The sequence below is a fragment of the Equus asinus genome, chromosome 2 (genome assembly GCF_041296235.1).
Source record: "Equus asinus isolate D_3611 breed Donkey chromosome 2, EquAss-T2T_v2, whole genome shotgun sequence".
NCBI classification, from domain to species: domain Eukaryota; kingdom Metazoa; phylum Chordata; class Mammalia; order Perissodactyla; family Equidae; genus Equus; species Equus asinus.
This window is the reverse complement of record NC_091791.1, coordinates 106,325,513-106,331,958: the sequence shown is the minus strand read 5'-3', so window position 1 is coordinate 106,331,958 and position 6,446 is coordinate 106,325,513.

Below are 6,446 nucleotides of genomic sequence, written 5' to 3'. Positions count from 1 at the left end.
TTTCTCCAAGGATCTCTGGTTCTTTCCTTGAAAATGTCATTGAAACCAAGATCTTGCCACAAGGTGTGCTTGTTGTTACTGGGGTATTGCTCCTTCAGGCCCTCTCAGTTGACAGAGCAAGGAAACACGTATGTATATACACACAGCTGTATGTACCCATCTGCACTGTTATTGAGCTAAATATGAGTTGATACTGACGTCTCCAACTATAATCTGTTATCACATGGATCATTCGAGCCTCCTTCTCCTGTTTAATCTATAACCTCTCACTCAGTGGTGAGAAACCTAGCTGCCACCATCCACAATCCAATTACCTAATTGTCCTGTTCCAGTATACATGTATAGCAATATCAGAATTATTAACACCTACCCCCATGGAAAACAACTTTATCAACTAGGTACAATGCTATGTTTAGTTTCTTTTGTCTTTAGTCTTCCAGATTTCATTCATTTCCAAAGTTACTTAGATCAGCACCTTTTTCTCCCACCCCCTTGAGTGAGATTATTTCATATATTTGTAATACAGTTAGACTTCATTTGTCACAGTCTGCATTCCATCCTATGATCCCCTGACCTCCTAAATGATTTCTCTTTTTTGTTTGTTTGTTTTTGTTTTTTTTGTTTTGAGGAAGATTAGCCCTGAGCTAACATCTGCTGCCAATCCTCCTCTTTTTGCTGAAGAAGACTGGCCCTGAGCTAACATCCGTGCCCATCTTCCTTCATTTTTATATGTGGGATGCCTACCACAGCATGGCTTGCCAAGCGGTGCCATGTCCTCACCTGGGATCCAAACCAGTGAACCCCAAGCCACCGAAACGGAATGTGGGAACTTAACCACTGCGCCACCAGGCTGGCCCCATGATTTTTCACATTTACCTACATTAAGATTCACTGTTCGTGCTGTAAAGTTCTATAGGTTTTGACAAATGCATAGTGTCTCTTTCAGACACTATTGTTTTACAATAAAAATCTCATATATGTTCATCTTCACCTAAAATCTGTTATTCTGGATTCTTACCGGATTTTCCCCACAAATAATGTATTTCTTTATTTAAAAAGCACATACATAGCTCTTACCATACACCAGGCACTATTTTAAGTGTGTTACAAGTATTTACTCATTTAATCCTCTTAACATTCCTATGAGATGGGTGCTGTTATTGTCCTTATAATACAGATAAGCAAATTGAGGCAAAGAAAGGTTAGATACCGTGCCGAGGTCACACAGGTAGTGTGTGTTTATCATCCAAGGTGAACAGCAAACATAGCCTTGTTGTTAGACGCTCATTTCACGTTGATAAGAGGCTGAAGCCGCAGAGATCATCTCAGAGGCCTCCTACACGTATGACCCCCAGTGAAGCTGTGCTCTCTGGTAGAGGGCTACGGGTACCAGCAAGCGTGAGCCAAGAGAAATGCTTTGAACAGTTTTCCTTCAGCAGCTGTAAAACTGATGACATAGAATAATTTATGTTTGCTTTACTGAATAATTTACCGATCATTCACAAAAGCAGTAAGATGTGAAATGGGAAAACAGGAGAGAAATGAGTTTGGACCAGGGCAGGATCAATAAGAACTGGCAAAGCTGAACACTGCCGACCAGAGCCGGGCAGGCTGAAGAAAGGCAGGCCCCTGCTGGCCTGGCTTCTGACTTCAGGAGACAAAATAGGATAGAGTGCCCAGCCCCCATTGAGGCTGCTGGAGAGCCTGCGTCCACTCTCAGCAGACTCTGAATGTCTTTTTCTCACTTGTCTGTTCTTTCTGCATGAATGTCTAGGATGTGGAGCAGATCTTAGGTCTTAGGATTTCTATTATAGATTCCACTAGATTCTTGTTGCAAATTACATGACTTCTAAAAATGATCACTTGAGGAACACTACAATTGATAAAGGATTTTGCATGCTGTTTCATTTAATCTGTACAACTTCTCTTAAGGTCACTGTCACTATCTTTACCTCGCAGGTGAAGAGCAATACACAAGGAGAGTAAACTCTCCTACTCAGAGTCTTAACAATTCAGACTTCTGACTCCAAAGCCCCGTTTCTTTCCACTCTTCTCCAGTTGCCTTAGTCTCCTATGCCACAGGGAAAGAAAAATCGGATCCAAAGTCAAAGAGCTGGCTCTCTGTGATAACCAGTCCATTAATTTTAGTCATTTCTGCATTGTTTACCTCATCTATTATCCCACATAGACATCTGTGCAATATCACTTGGAAATCAAAGACATTTCTCTTGCAGTATAACTCCAAGATTAAATGGCTGTTTTGAACGCTCATTTTTCTAATCTTGTTTAGTGCCGGTTCCACGAGCGCTTTTGCTGCTCTCTAAGCTTTTGTAGCAACTTATCATAATTAACTAAGGAGAAACTAGGGTGACCAGGCAAGGAGAAATGACGTCAGCTTTAGAATCAACTCAGACAAATAAATAGATGGAGCAGAATTTTCTGGGACGGTCTTGCAGATCATCTCGTAGTCTTGTGGGGAGAATCTCTAGAGAATTGTATTAAGGACAAAGTCAAGCTTAGTTTTCCATTTCTCACAGTGATTTTTGTACCATAGCGGTAATGACTACTAATTTTGTATAGTAATTTACAACTCAAAAAGTGCCAGAGTCAGGATTTGAATGTTGATTAGACATCTCTGACTTCCTTCCAATCCTCATGGCATGTGCTGAGAGCCAGACTTTCTAGCATCCTTGTCATTTTACCTAAATAAAAGGGCCACAAGTAAGTGCATCAGATTTATTTGCCCATTTTAGCAATTGAATGGAATTTACCTCCAGTTGATCTGTGCCTTGTAGCAATATTTGAACATCATAAAACTCCCTATCAAGGGGCTGGCCCCGTGGCCGAGTGGTTAAGTTCGCGCGCTCTGCTGCAGGTGGCCCAGTGTTTCGTTGGTTTGAATCCTGGGCGCGGACATGGCACTGCTCATCAAACCACGCTGAGGCGGCATCCCACGTGCCACAACTAGAAGGACCCACAACGAAGAATATACAACTATGTACTGGGGGGCTTTGGGGAGAAAAAGGAAAAAAATAAAATCTTTAAAAAAAAAAATTACAAAAAAAAAAAAAAAACTCCCTATCAATATTTTATGGTTGGTTTACGTATATTGCAATGACCATCTAGCTGGATTTTAAACAATTTGGTTTGGGACCAATAGCTCAGAGATATTAATATTGATAAGCTAAAGAATAATCTGATGGGAGCCATTATAAGGAAAGATTTTGTTCTAAGATAACTGGACCCACTGTGCAAACTATGGGCCATGCTGTGCTCATAGTTTCACAGTGAAGTTAGTGCTGAAAGGAACTCTGATTTCTGTTACACACGTTCAGAATTCTGTTATCAAAGTTTCAGCAACAGTCAGAGGTCAAGTCCACTGTGGGTTGTTTTTCTCCTTTGCGATTTCCACGGATAATTGGCCATTATTATCAGCCCGCTGCCTTTAACTTTTCTCCAAAGATGAGAGCTTAGCAAAGAGGGGGTTGTTCATAATTGTTCCTTTTGATTATCTGAAACCCCGTAGATGAAGCAGCAGTTTCTATATGTTTTAAATCCTTTCCCTTCACTGCTGGGAAGCTGGTCTCTATCTATTAAAGTCCCCAGAAATTAAAATGTTTGGGTGGAAATAAAATTATTGCTTATTTTATTTTAGATTAAGAAATTCTTAGGAAGTTATTCTCTTAGTCTCTTAGATTGTGAATGTCCCTTATTTCTCTAAAACGCTGTTTTATTGTAACCTTGATTGTGAGAAATTAAAATCAGGAGAGTGAATTATTACAGTAATGTCCTAATATCTTCTTTTTGTTGCTCTTACTTTTAGTAAGAACTAAGTTTTTTAAATTTTGGAAGGAAAGTCTGAATACATTCTTCTGAAATATTGAGTACTATAAGAGAATAAGACATTTAAAAAGTAGCTGATCAAAGACTATTTTCTCTCTGTCTAGGCTAGCTAATGTCACAATAACAACCCCAGTCTAACGGTGTAGAAATCAAAGGTATATTTCTCACTCATGCTACATATCCATCATGTGTGGGCTGGGAGTTCTGCTCCATTCTTTTTTTTTTTTTTCAGGAAGATTAGCCCTGAGCTAACTACTGCCAATCCTCCTCTTTTTGCTGAGGAAGACTGGCCCTGAGCTAACATCCGTGCCCATCTTCCTTCACTTTTATATGTGGGACACCTACCACAGCATGGCTTGCCAAGCGGTGCCATGTCCACACCAGAGATCCGAACTAGTGAATCCTGGACCACTGAAGCAGAACATGTACACTTAACCACTGTGCCACCCGGCCGGCCCATCTGTTCCATTCTTGCTCAGGCCCCTGGAGTATCTGAGCTGCAGATAACAGTTACTATATCAGAGGGAAAGAGAGCATGGTGCATGATGCTTTGGATTTTAAAGCTTCCACCTGGAAATTATGTAGGCTCCTTGAACTCATTTTTCATTATCCAAAGCAAGTCCAATGACCAGGTCTAACTTCAAGTGAAGTGGGACAGTGCACTGACACTCTGGATGGTATTTGTTGGATAGCACCAACGACCATTGCATTGACTTTCATACACCATACCGCATCTCTCCTCTCTCCATTTATAGATTTTTCTATTCTTAAACCTGCCCAACCCTGTTTGAAATACTAGGATTTTTCAGTATTCTCTGACATCTGGTGGAGGAAGGCCCTTTTCATCATTTAAAAGCGTTAGGAAGACATTTTGCATATTGATAAAAATTAGAATAATTTTCTCAAGTAACACAAAAATAATCCTCTGAGAATCATGATTAAGATTGCTTTAAATTTGGGGCTGGCCCCGTGGCCGAGTGGTTAAGTTTGGGCGCTCCCCTGCAGGCGGCCCAGTGTTTCGTTGGTTCGAATCCTGGGCGCGGACATGGCACTGCTCATCAGACCACGCTGAGGCAGCGTCCCACATGCCACAACTAGAAGAAACCACAACGAAGAATATACAACTATGTACTGGGGGGCTTTGGGGAGAAAAAGGAGAAAATAAAAAATCAAAAAAAAAAGATTGCTTTAAATTTATAGACTAATTTATGGAGAATTGATATCTTTCTAAAATTAGGTCTTCAGGAACATGAGGTCGCTACATTTTTTCAGTTCTCATTTAAGTATGAAAGTGAATTTGTAATACTTGTAACTATAAACTTCCCTATAATTTAGCTATGTGAGCATTTGTATTAGCATTCTGTTGTAAATATTTCTTAATTTTCTTTTTAAACACAGGAGTTATTTTGTTACTGTTACTAAGTTACTAAACATGCAGATTTTTTTGGCTCTCAGCTTATTACTTATTTTTAATTTTATTGAATAAGATCAGAGAGCATATTAGGTGTGATGTCTATTCTTTGAAATTTATTGAGGCTTCCTTTTCTGACTTATCACATGTTCTATTTCTATTACTGCTGTATATACACACAAAAAGAAATGTACTCCCTGTTTCTTTGCTATTAATTTATTTTTCAGGTCTTTGAAATTTCTTATTTTTCTTCTACTTGGTTTGAAGATGGATATATTAAAATCTCCAGGGGCCGGCTCCATGGCCGAGTGGTTAAGTTCGCGTGCTCCACTGTGGCAGCCCAGGGTTCGGATCCTGGGCGCAGACATGGCACTGCTCGTCAGGCCACGTTGAGGCGGTGTCCCACATCCCACAACTAGAAGGACATGCAACTAAGATATATAACTGTGTACAGGGGAGGTTTGGGGAGATAAAGCAGAAAAAAAAAAAAAAAAAAAGATTGGCAACAGTTGTTAGCCCAGGTGCCAATCTTTAAAAAGAAATAAAAGATCTCCAACTATATTTGATAATTTAACTATGTTTAGCCATACTTCTGTGAGTTTTGATTTTATATTTTAACACTATTTTGTTAAGAACATATCTAAAAAAGTAGATGTTAATGCAAAGAGATGATCTTCAAGCTCTATTGGGGTTTTTTTCCCAATAATGTTACATATTTCTTAATTAGTTGTGTTTATCTTAAAATCTAGTTCTTTTAGATATTAAGAGTGGAAACCCAGCTCCTTTTTGCTTTAGATTTGTTCAACATAGCTTCTTATAGTCTTTTTATTTTTTAACCTGTGTGTTTTTTGTTTGTAGTGTGTCTCTTGTAGACAGTATATTTTTTTATCTTGTTTTTGTCGTCCAGTTCAAGAGTCTCTGTCTTTAATTAGTGAGTTTAACCTATTTACATTTATTGTAAATACCATTATATTAGGGTTTATTTCTGCCATTTTATTTTATAAACACTCTCCCCTTTTTATTCTCTCTCTCTCTCTTTATATACACACACACACACACACACACACACATATATATACACACACACACAGTCACACACCACATAATGACATTTCAGGTTTTGGTCAACAGTGGACTGCATATGTGATGGTAGTTCCATAAAAGTAGTAACATATAGTCTAGGTGTGTACTA